At 34.7% G+C, this 10280-nt stretch overlaps 1 pseudogene; it reads left to right on the top strand.

The window, feature by feature from the left end:
• Positions 1-1633: 1633 nt before the first annotated feature.
• Positions 1634-2726, top strand: LOC121788446 (annotated as a pseudogene).
• Positions 2727-10280: the final 7554 nt, after the last annotated feature.

The following is a 10280-nucleotide window of genomic DNA, read 5'->3' as shown; positions in this document are numbered from 1 at the left end:
AGGGGCTGTAGGAGAATTAAATAGTAAATGTGATAGTAACAGTTTGTCCATTTAAAGCCCTTTCGACACGATTTTTTTATATTGTTATTTACTCACTCCGTTCGTGAGATGCTATTCACTTTTACAATTTCTGTTCGTCCGTGAAATGTTATACTCTTTGCTTCTTTTTTTTCATTTTTGATAAATGGACCCTACTTTCCACTAACTCAATCTACTCTCATTCCATATAAAACTAATATATTAATATGGACTCATATTCTACTAACTTTGTATACTTACTTTTCTTCACATTTTAAAAATCCATGCCGAGTCAAACAATGGCGGAGCCACAAGGTCTCCAGGTGGGGCATTTGCCCCCTCTCAAACTATTACACGTAGTACTTTTGTTTGATAAATTTGCAACTTTGTTCATTTTTTTTATAAATGCCCTTCTTAAATTCAGTATAATTTTGCCCCTCTTAAGTACTCCCTTCGTCCCACTGTAGTAGAGACATTTCATTTCGGTACGAGATTTAAAAAAATTTGTTAAAAGTGAGTTAAGTGAATGGAGAATAAAGTAGGAATGGAAAAATGCAGAGAGATGAAAAATTAATAATTAAGAGAGAAGAAAACTTTGTGTTTTTTGCCAAAATAGGAAATGACTCACTACAGTGGGACAATAAAAAAAGGAATACAACAACTCAGCTACAGAGGGACGGAGAGAGTAGAATTTATGGCTTCGCCCCTGGGTTCAAACATGGACAATATTTTGCAATCGGGGGTTTATTATCATTGAGCTATTATTAGAAATATAATAATATAAAACTTAGAAACTATTGAATTTGAGGACACTAAATGTGCTCGTTTCGTCACCATGCTAATGTTGTTTTTTACCTTAGAAGAAAATTGGGTAAACCATTCACTCAAATCTTGACCGGCTATACCAGGTAACGACATGTAAGGTAAATGAAGATTAATTTTAGTGAATGAAAGAGAAAAAGTAAAGGTGAGAATATAAATTCTGAAAAAGGAATTTGTAGTGTTGTGAGTGAGGGAAACTAACCTACAAGAGATGGATGGGTAACCTCTGACTTGCCACAAAAGCTGCGTAGCAAATACACTAAAATAGAATTTAATTTGTACTTTTCAAATGAAAAAGAAAAATATTCCGCTTTCCCTAAAATTAAATCTTAGAAGAAAATTAGTAAAGCAATGGCAATTGAATGATGAGTATGGTTATTAGTATAGTACAATTCCTTCTTTATAAGGTTTAAAATGGCAATTTAAAAAGAATTTTTTATAAAATATATTTCCTCCGTCCTTATATAGTTGAGCAGTATGTCTCATTGTAGCTCAGTCATTTCTTTTTTATTTTTTTAGCAAAAACAAACCTATTTCTTCTCTCTTACTTTATTCTTTCTTCGTCTCTATACTATTTTTTTTTTCTTACTTTATTCTCCCTTCACTGAATTCACTTTTAACACAATTTCTTAAATTAAGTGTCGAAAAGAAACGTCTCTAGTACACATGGACGAAGAGAGTAATCGAAGTTAAGTTTAAACCCAAAAAAAAATATGAGAGTGCATTTTTCCGATAATTTAGTCCACTATCTTATAGTACATCACATTATCTTATCCACCTCACCTCTCTAAACTCAAAATAATTTGTAGCCAAAAAAAAAACACAAGTTACAGGTGGCCAGTTAGTGATGTCCTAGGGCTAAGTAATGCCGAATTCAAGCAAAAAATAGCATTACTATATATAGCTGATATCATATTAATTAATTCGCCGAATTTAAGCTCAAAATTATGGACTATGAAGATCAAGAAGAGGAGCAAGAAGGTGAGGTTGCCTACAACAATGACTCCCTCCTTCCCAAGATCCCCAGCCCCGTCCACTCCGCCGCCGCGGCGCCGCCTCCTCCTCTCCGCAAGCCCCGCTACAAGGAGTGCCTCAAGAACCACGCCGTGGCCCTATGCGCCAACGCCGTCGAGACGGCTGCGGCGAGTTCCTCCCTGCGGGGGACGACGGCACACTCGAGTCCCTCAAGTGCGCCGCCTGCGGCTGCCACCGCAACTTCCACCGCAGGGAGACTGAAGCAGCTGCGCTGGTTCTGGTTTTGGGTATGGGAACCAGCAGCCGCTGCTTCTGGCGGCGGCCCATCAGCACCCGCTCAGCCACTTTGGGTACAGAACTGGGCCGGGTGGGTACGGGCCGCCGCACAGGGCGGCACCGATTGCGCTGGCGCTGCCCCAGAGCTCGAGGGAGGAGCTGGAGGGCTACTTCTCGGGGCCCGGGAGCGGCGGGAGGAAGCGTTTCCGGACGAAATTCACGGCGGAGCAGAAGGAGAGGATGCTGAGCTTGGCGGAGCGGTTGGATTGGAAAATCCAAAAGCAGGATGAGGAATTGGTGCAGCAATTCTGCAGCGAGGCCGGCATCAAGAGGCACGTGCTTAAGGTGTGGATGCATAACAACAAGCACACTCTTGGTAAGAAAACCTAGTCGGCCCAGCCCGGCCCGGGCTAAAACCGAGTTTAAGAGGATGTTTTTTTAAGGCGAATTCTCGGTATATTATGTCTGGTAACATCATCATGTGTTTATCTTTGCTATTTATAGTATGATTTTGTAACTTAATTTTAGGGTGCATGCACTTCAAGACAATGAGTTAGCTCATATTTTAGGGAATTATGTCTTTCTTTACTAATCTAAATGTCAACTAGGGTTTTCACTTGATGCTTGTTGTACTATGTACGGTTTTGGGTGGTTAATTTTATATGCAAATGTAGGAGAGTTTGCGTGTGTATGATACAGACTAAACACGAAAACTCAATCTAAAAGAGTAGGTTGTTAAGAGAGAAAAACCATTTGTTCTATATACTCCACGTCAGTTGTTTTTACAACCGATATACGTCAGTTGTTCTCACAACCGATATAGGACGCTGAGCCCGAACCAGTGTTTGTCTGTGTGTATATTATCTGATTGAAGGGATTGACATTTCTTGATTTTTTTTTTCTCTTATTTATGGCAATTTTGGTTTTGTGAAATTCTATATGAGTTAGAGCCATCTTGTGTTAGTTTTCAGAATTCAATTTCCCCAAACCACCTTTTTGTTTTCATTGTGCAGAAAAACCTGAAGCCTTCTGCACAGCATTCATTGCCTGTGTTGTTGGTAGAATTTCGAATTCTGTGTGCTTTTAGCATTTCATGGAAGAAATTTTTGTTAACTTTGCAACTTTTATTTTACTCACACATTTCTTGCCCATACATTAAATGCGGATGGCGCTAAAATTAATACCTTTATTTCCACTATTCCCCTTTTCATATTTCAGAGCCATTTGCATTTCATCATCTCCCATTAATTCTACTTTTTGTAACTAGATTGATTGTTAAATTTGAATTGCTAACACTTTTAATTGATCGACTAGTGATTTTGTGTTTCTAATTTGAAGCTGGCTAGATGTATTTGTATAATTTAGATAACATTATATATATATATAGGGATGTGACAAACTACAAACCCTCTATAATACAAACTACACAAACTTTAATCCAACTCACTTAATACAATTAATTAACGGTTAATATAAGAGATTTTTCTAATACAACATTTCCTACAAATCTGTACACTCCGTTGACATCGAACAATCAGAATTTGTACACCCCCGTTGACATAATTTGTACATCCTGTTGACATCAACCCCCGTTGACAAAATTTGTACACTCCGTTGACATCAGTTTGTATAGTTTGTATTATAGAGAGTTTGTATTTAATCACCTCTCTCTCTCTCTCTTTCTCTCTCTATATATATATATGGTCCCCTTATATACACAACACCTCCTTAGTGTAGAACTAGATACTAAATAATATCCATTGGATTAAAATTTTGGTGGATGAGATTAAACTTACTGTATCTATATTAATTATTCATCCCGTTACTGAATTAATTCAGCCAAGGATAGCATAGTCATTTCTTAATGTAGTCAAACATGGTAAAAATGATGCAGGCATAAATCACGGTATTATGAATTAGGGTAAAACTCTCTCCCATTCCACTTCCCGCTCGACGTTTCAGCTTTCCCCCACTCTCTTCTTCGCCGTTTCAGTACCATTTCTCAACCCTAGCCCTCTGCCTTTTCTCAACCCTAGTCTTCTATGGATTCTCACCATGGTGGACACGAGGCGGAGCAAATTGAACGGTATTCATTGTCTTCAAAAATAGTTACAGTCTACCAAATCCATTCGAACTAATCTCTAACATTTTGGTTGTAGATGAGCGGTTGTTGCGTTCCAGAACTTCATCCGGTCCCGGTGAGTTTAGTTCTTTTCTTAATTTAGTTCAGATTCTGTGCTTTGCAAATCGCGTTCCAGAACTTCAAATTAGTTCAGTGTATATGGTAATTTATTTCAGATTCTGATTATCGTTTTTCTTATAATTAGTACCACAGACATTCAATTGGAAAAACTAAACTGCCACGCCCTCTAAAATCCAAACCCAGGTCTAGCCCACACCGGATTGAACCAAACATTTCGGGTGAGCTAACCCCAATTCTGGAATATATATTTTGTTCACAGTTTTCAATTTTTAATTGATTAAAGTTCTTGTTTTTAATTCAAACTTGGATGAATTTGTTGGATGAAGTATGTTGGACTGATGTTAATGAACTTATCAACTTATAAGATGAAGTATGTTCAGAATCGGCTGAAGTATGTCCAAAATTGTTGCGTTGGGTGAAGGTTTTAAATATGTGATATGAATGTATATGATTATAAGATGAAGTCTCATCAACATTAGATGAAGAATTATGTATTTATATTTAGTTCACAGTTTTCAGTTTTATTTAGTTGATTAAAGTTCTTGTTTTTCATTCAAACTCGGGTGAATTTGTTGTATGAAGTATGTTAGACTGCTGTAAATGAACTTATCAACTTATAAGATGAAGTATCTTCATAATCGGCTGAAGTCTGTCCAAAATTGTTGTGTTGGGTGAAGATTTTAAAGATGTGATCTGAATGTATACAATTATAAGATGAAGTCTTGTTAACATTAGCTGAAGTATTATGTATTTATATTATGTATTCTGGTTAACATATGTTGAAGTATTTTTTGTTATGATCTATGTGTCATATAACTTGATGTTTGGTGATGTATGTTACCAGATGTGGAATGATTATTTGATGATGTGGACTGATTATTCGATATACGGTTGTTTTGTTCTCTTATTTTGGTTATTTGATGTATTGCATAGATTTGTTATGTCCCGTGTTGATTATTTTGAACTTGTTGTACATAGAGAAAACAACAACCTCATTTCAAAAGGATATTAGTGTTGCTGATAGTGACAAAGAAGAATTTGGAACTGATACACGAGAAGTTTAATAACTATCTTACAAAGAGTTATGGTGACATTCCAGAGACTAGTTAGTGTTCTAGACTTGTTATAGAACTTTCTTCGTACATCAAGAAATCATAAATCTCTGAACTGTGTTGCTGTGTCTGCAGAGAATGTTTTTCTGTCACTATTTGACACAGATCGGCCTTGTACAATAATGCAAAACAATATCCTCTGCCAGAATAGAGAGAATGGCAAAGCCATGGCGGACAGCAACTAATGCTGAAGATTGTGGTGTACAAAGGCGAGCGCGTTGAATATTAGAATTGTGGGCTAAAAAACTAAGCGAAGGAGTACTGCAGAGCTTGAGGGCCAAATATTGTTCAGCTTTGATGAATGCAATAATCAGTCACGAATGCATCCACAACAAGCTCATCACAACAGGATACTAAGTAGAGGCAAGCATAAGCAATCACATTGATGTTGAAAAAATGATAGCAGATAACATAAAGAAGTGATGTCATAGTTTGTTAGTGTTTTGTGGTAGTGATACAACCGTAAATATGAAATTGGCACTATTTTTCCCACGGATTTTAATTATCTGCATGATTTGTGAACAGATATTACACCATTATTGAAGATTCTTTCATTTAGTCTTAAGTAATCTACTTTGGTTCAGCAAAAACACAAATAAACTTCATCAGATAAACAAAACTGTTCAGAACAATGATTTACTAAAAATGGTATATTGTACAGATCAGAACACATTAAACTAAATGGAATAACTGAAGAAAATAAACAAAAACAAGAACCACATTAAACAAAATAGCAATAAAAGATCATATTGGATGAAAAACTATTCATCGAACTTGTAGATAAGTTCATACATGTAAACCATAAACCGAATAGGCTAAATACTTCTTTTATTATTAGCTAAAATTAATCAAAATATGGATATGTTGGTCGAGTGTCGTTCTTAGATTATTATAAGATAAAGTAATTTGATTACATGATGAAACGTCTACAACACATAATGAATCAATAAGTTTACATTATGGAATTGTTCTACTGAGGGGTGTAGAAAGATGGTTATCCGAGGAATTAAATTTACTACTAGATGAACAAAACATTATATGAGACAAATAAAACATCAATAAACAAAATAACATAAAGAGATCATTCTGTCTGACAAAATATTCATTGCGACGTTAGATAAGTTCATCCTCAAACCATAAAAACATAGCCAAAAAACTTCATCTTTGCTTCAATCATATTCATCTAAAATGAAAAAGGGTTCATATATATAAAGAAATTCAAACACTGAGTCATTACATCAAGACACAAAGACATAAGGGACCTTGAACTACTTTTTTTTTCTGCTTCGCCTGAATCTTTTTGCAATTCCTTGCATCATGATTACCAACCTCGTTGTGGAGCTGATTCTTGGGCAATTTTTCAACAACCTTAAACATGATGTGCCACATGCACCATCTATGTCTTGTATCAATGAGAACACTTTCAGCAATCACCTTCATTCCCAAAACCTGACCAGTAATGATCAATTTGGGAGGAGCGCCCATGATTTTTAATAACATAAAATAGCTTAGCTTACTTCAAAAGTTTCATACAAACAACATAATAGTTCATTCTGAATGTTAAACATTTCACAGCTACGACCATCTAATCAGAAATCCATACATTATTCACTAAAAGATTATTCAAAAATAATACAAAACAAGATATGATACAAAGATTTTGCATACAAAAAAACACTTCATACTAAACTATAAATAGTTCATTCAAACAAAAATAAAGTTCGTTCAATATTTCACTGATACGATCAAAAGAATAAATCAATACATCAATCACTAAAATTGACAAATAGTTCATTCCAACAATAAAACAGTTCATTCAGTATGACCAATATTTCACTAATACAATCAAAAGAATAAGTAAATACATCAATCACTAAAATAATCAGTCAAATATCGATATAACTTACCTGGATCGCCTTCTTCATCATCGGATGATTCGGAATCGATTTTAAAAAGCTAGCCGCCAACTATAGATTGTAACTCATCGAACATTGTCCCATGATTGTCGTTAATATTTTCTGTATAAGTAGTTCCACGTATGTTTGCTGCTTTTGGAGAAAAGTCAGTTGTGGGAGAAGGATTGCTCGAGTCGTCCATTGCTGTACTGGTGATTTGTGTTGAAGGCGTAAAGGTGTTTGAAGAATCCATACAACGAAGGCGTAAAGGTGTTTGAAGAATCCATACAACGAAATCAAAGTATAGAAGAAGAAGAAGAAGAAGAAGAAGAAGAAGAAGAAGAAGAAGAAGAAGAAGAAGAGACGATAGTTGAAGAGATTGCTCGAGTGGAATGCAAATTCAGTTCCAAATAATCGTGAATCACAATAATGTTGATCCAATTTCCTTAATTAACTTAGCATGAATTATGGTAAAGCAATAACAGTATGAATTTGAGTGTCCATTACAACCCCTTTGTAATATTAATTAAATAAACAAATGAGATATAATTGATAATGAACTAACCGTTAGATTAAAATAAAGGGTGGATGAGATTTGTTCTCTAGTTCGGTATTTAAAACTAGTTCGACATTGAATACAATAAACGCCAAACACATCATTATATAATAATGCGGAGTTCATTACAACTTTATTTGTAGTTCATTATAGGGAATTCTGAGATTTAAAAACAATGACATCATCATGCATAATTTAGAAATTTGAAGTTCATTATATGTTTGTTATTAATTCATTATAATGAACTCCATGTTATCATATAATGATGTTGTTCGGCGTTTAAGGTTTAAAAGTGGTTCGGTATTGATCACAATCCTATATATATATATATAAATACATCCTATATATATATATACATATATATATATATATATATAGGATGTATTCATTTCCTTTTTGTATATTTTGTTCTTTGTTCTTTTTAATCTCAGCCCCACGATTTTGTCATCCGACGATTAGATTGGTGCCACGTGTCATTTAATAATGCAGATTTTCAGTTGAATAATGCACACCGACTAATAATGCACCATTATAGTGTAATAATGCAGATCATCTGGACCGTTGATGAATGAGATCTAACGGCTCATATTAAGAAGAATAAAGGATCTAAGGGATGAATAGGAGAATAACGCTCCCCTATATATATATATATATATATATATATATATATTATATATATATATATAATATAGGATAGTGATCAAGATATAACTAATCTTAAGTGTATAACTAGAGAACAAATCCCAGCCACACATCTTAATGGAATAAATATTATTTATTTTAATTATAGAAAATATGTTGAGGGTATTTTTGGAAATTACATTATCAAATTTAAATCAAATTATCCAGCCAAGTGCGACAAGGCCAAGGCCGCCAGCTCCTCCGCCGACCTCCTCGGCGTCGCCTCCGAGTACGGCAAGCTCAACTCCACCCAGCTCTTTTCTGTGGTGATCGTGGATCCGATTGATTGATAATTTGATGGTTTGACTTGATCCGAATTTTGTTCTGTTTTGGTCGGATTCAATCCTTAATTACGGATCTCCGATTGTTAGTTTTAGCTGTTTTCATTGATTTTAGCAGGTTTTTCACATTATGATCTGTTTTTGCTTGATTGTGTGTGATTACGTTTATTATTGTGATGGAAGAGTTGTTGTAGGCTATGTTGAGATTGGAATTTTTGGGGGAAATAATCATGGAAGTACTTGTGGCTGCGTTACTTCCTGATTTGGGGAAATGAGAGTTTCTGTGAGCTATGTTGATGGATCTTCTGGATTCAACTAGCTAGCATCAAATCACATGCCATGTCATTTGTAATTTGAAATCGTCCGATTATGGAGCTGTAACGTCTTCGATCAGAATGCTGAAATTGAAAACAAATTGGACAAAAATCATGGAACTAAATAATTTGGAACTAAATATGCTGAAACTGAATACAAATTTGATGTAATTGGGATCAAAACTGAATATAACGAAACACATCACTCTTAGCGTGATTTTACTTCACTCTTGTTTACAAAATACATCACTCTTATTCTGATTTTACTTCACTCTTGTTTACAAAACACATCACTCTTATTGTGATTTTACTTCACTCTTGTTTACGAAACACATCACTCTTATTGTGATTTTACTTCACTCTTGTTTACAAAACACATCACTCTTATTCTGATTTTACTTCACTCTTGTTTACAAAACACATCACTCTTAGTATGATTTTACTTCACTCTTGTTCACAAAACACATCACTCTTATTCTGATTTCACTTCACTCTTGTTCACAAAACACATCACTCTTACTGTGATTTTACTTCACTCTTGTTCACAAAACACATCACTCTTACTGTGATTTTACTTCACTCTTGTTCACAAAACACATCACTCTTATTCTGATTTCACTTCACTCTTGTTCACAAAACACATCACTCTTACTCTGATTTTACTTCACTCTTGTTCACAAAACACATCACTCTTATTCAGATTTTACTTCACTCTTGTTCACAAAACACATCACTCTTATTGTGATTTTACTTCACTCTTGTTTACAAAACACATCACTCTTATTCTGATTTTACTTCACTCTTGTTTACAAAACACATCACTCTTAGTATGATTTTACTTCACTCTTGTTCACAAAACACATCACTCTTATTCTGATTTCACTTCACTCTTGTTCACAAAACACATCACTCTTACTGTGATTTTACTTCACTCTTGTTCACAAACACATCACTCTTACTGTGATTTACTTCACTCTTGTTCACAAAACACATCACTCTTATTCTGATTTCACTTCACTCTTGTTCACAAAAACACATCACTCTTACTCTGATTTTACTTCACTCTTGTTCACAAAACACATCACTCTTATTCAGATTTTACTTCACTCTTGTTCACAAACACATCACTCTTATTACGATTTTACTT

The sequence above is a fragment of the Salvia splendens genome, unplaced genomic scaffold (assembly GCF_004379255.2).
Source record: "Salvia splendens isolate huo1 unplaced genomic scaffold, SspV2 ctg1046, whole genome shotgun sequence".
NCBI classification, from domain to species: Eukaryota; Viridiplantae; Streptophyta; class Magnoliopsida; order Lamiales; family Lamiaceae; genus Salvia; species Salvia splendens.
The sequence above is the reverse complement of the archived record's forward strand: the minus strand, read 5'-3'. Positions and strand labels throughout refer to the sequence as shown.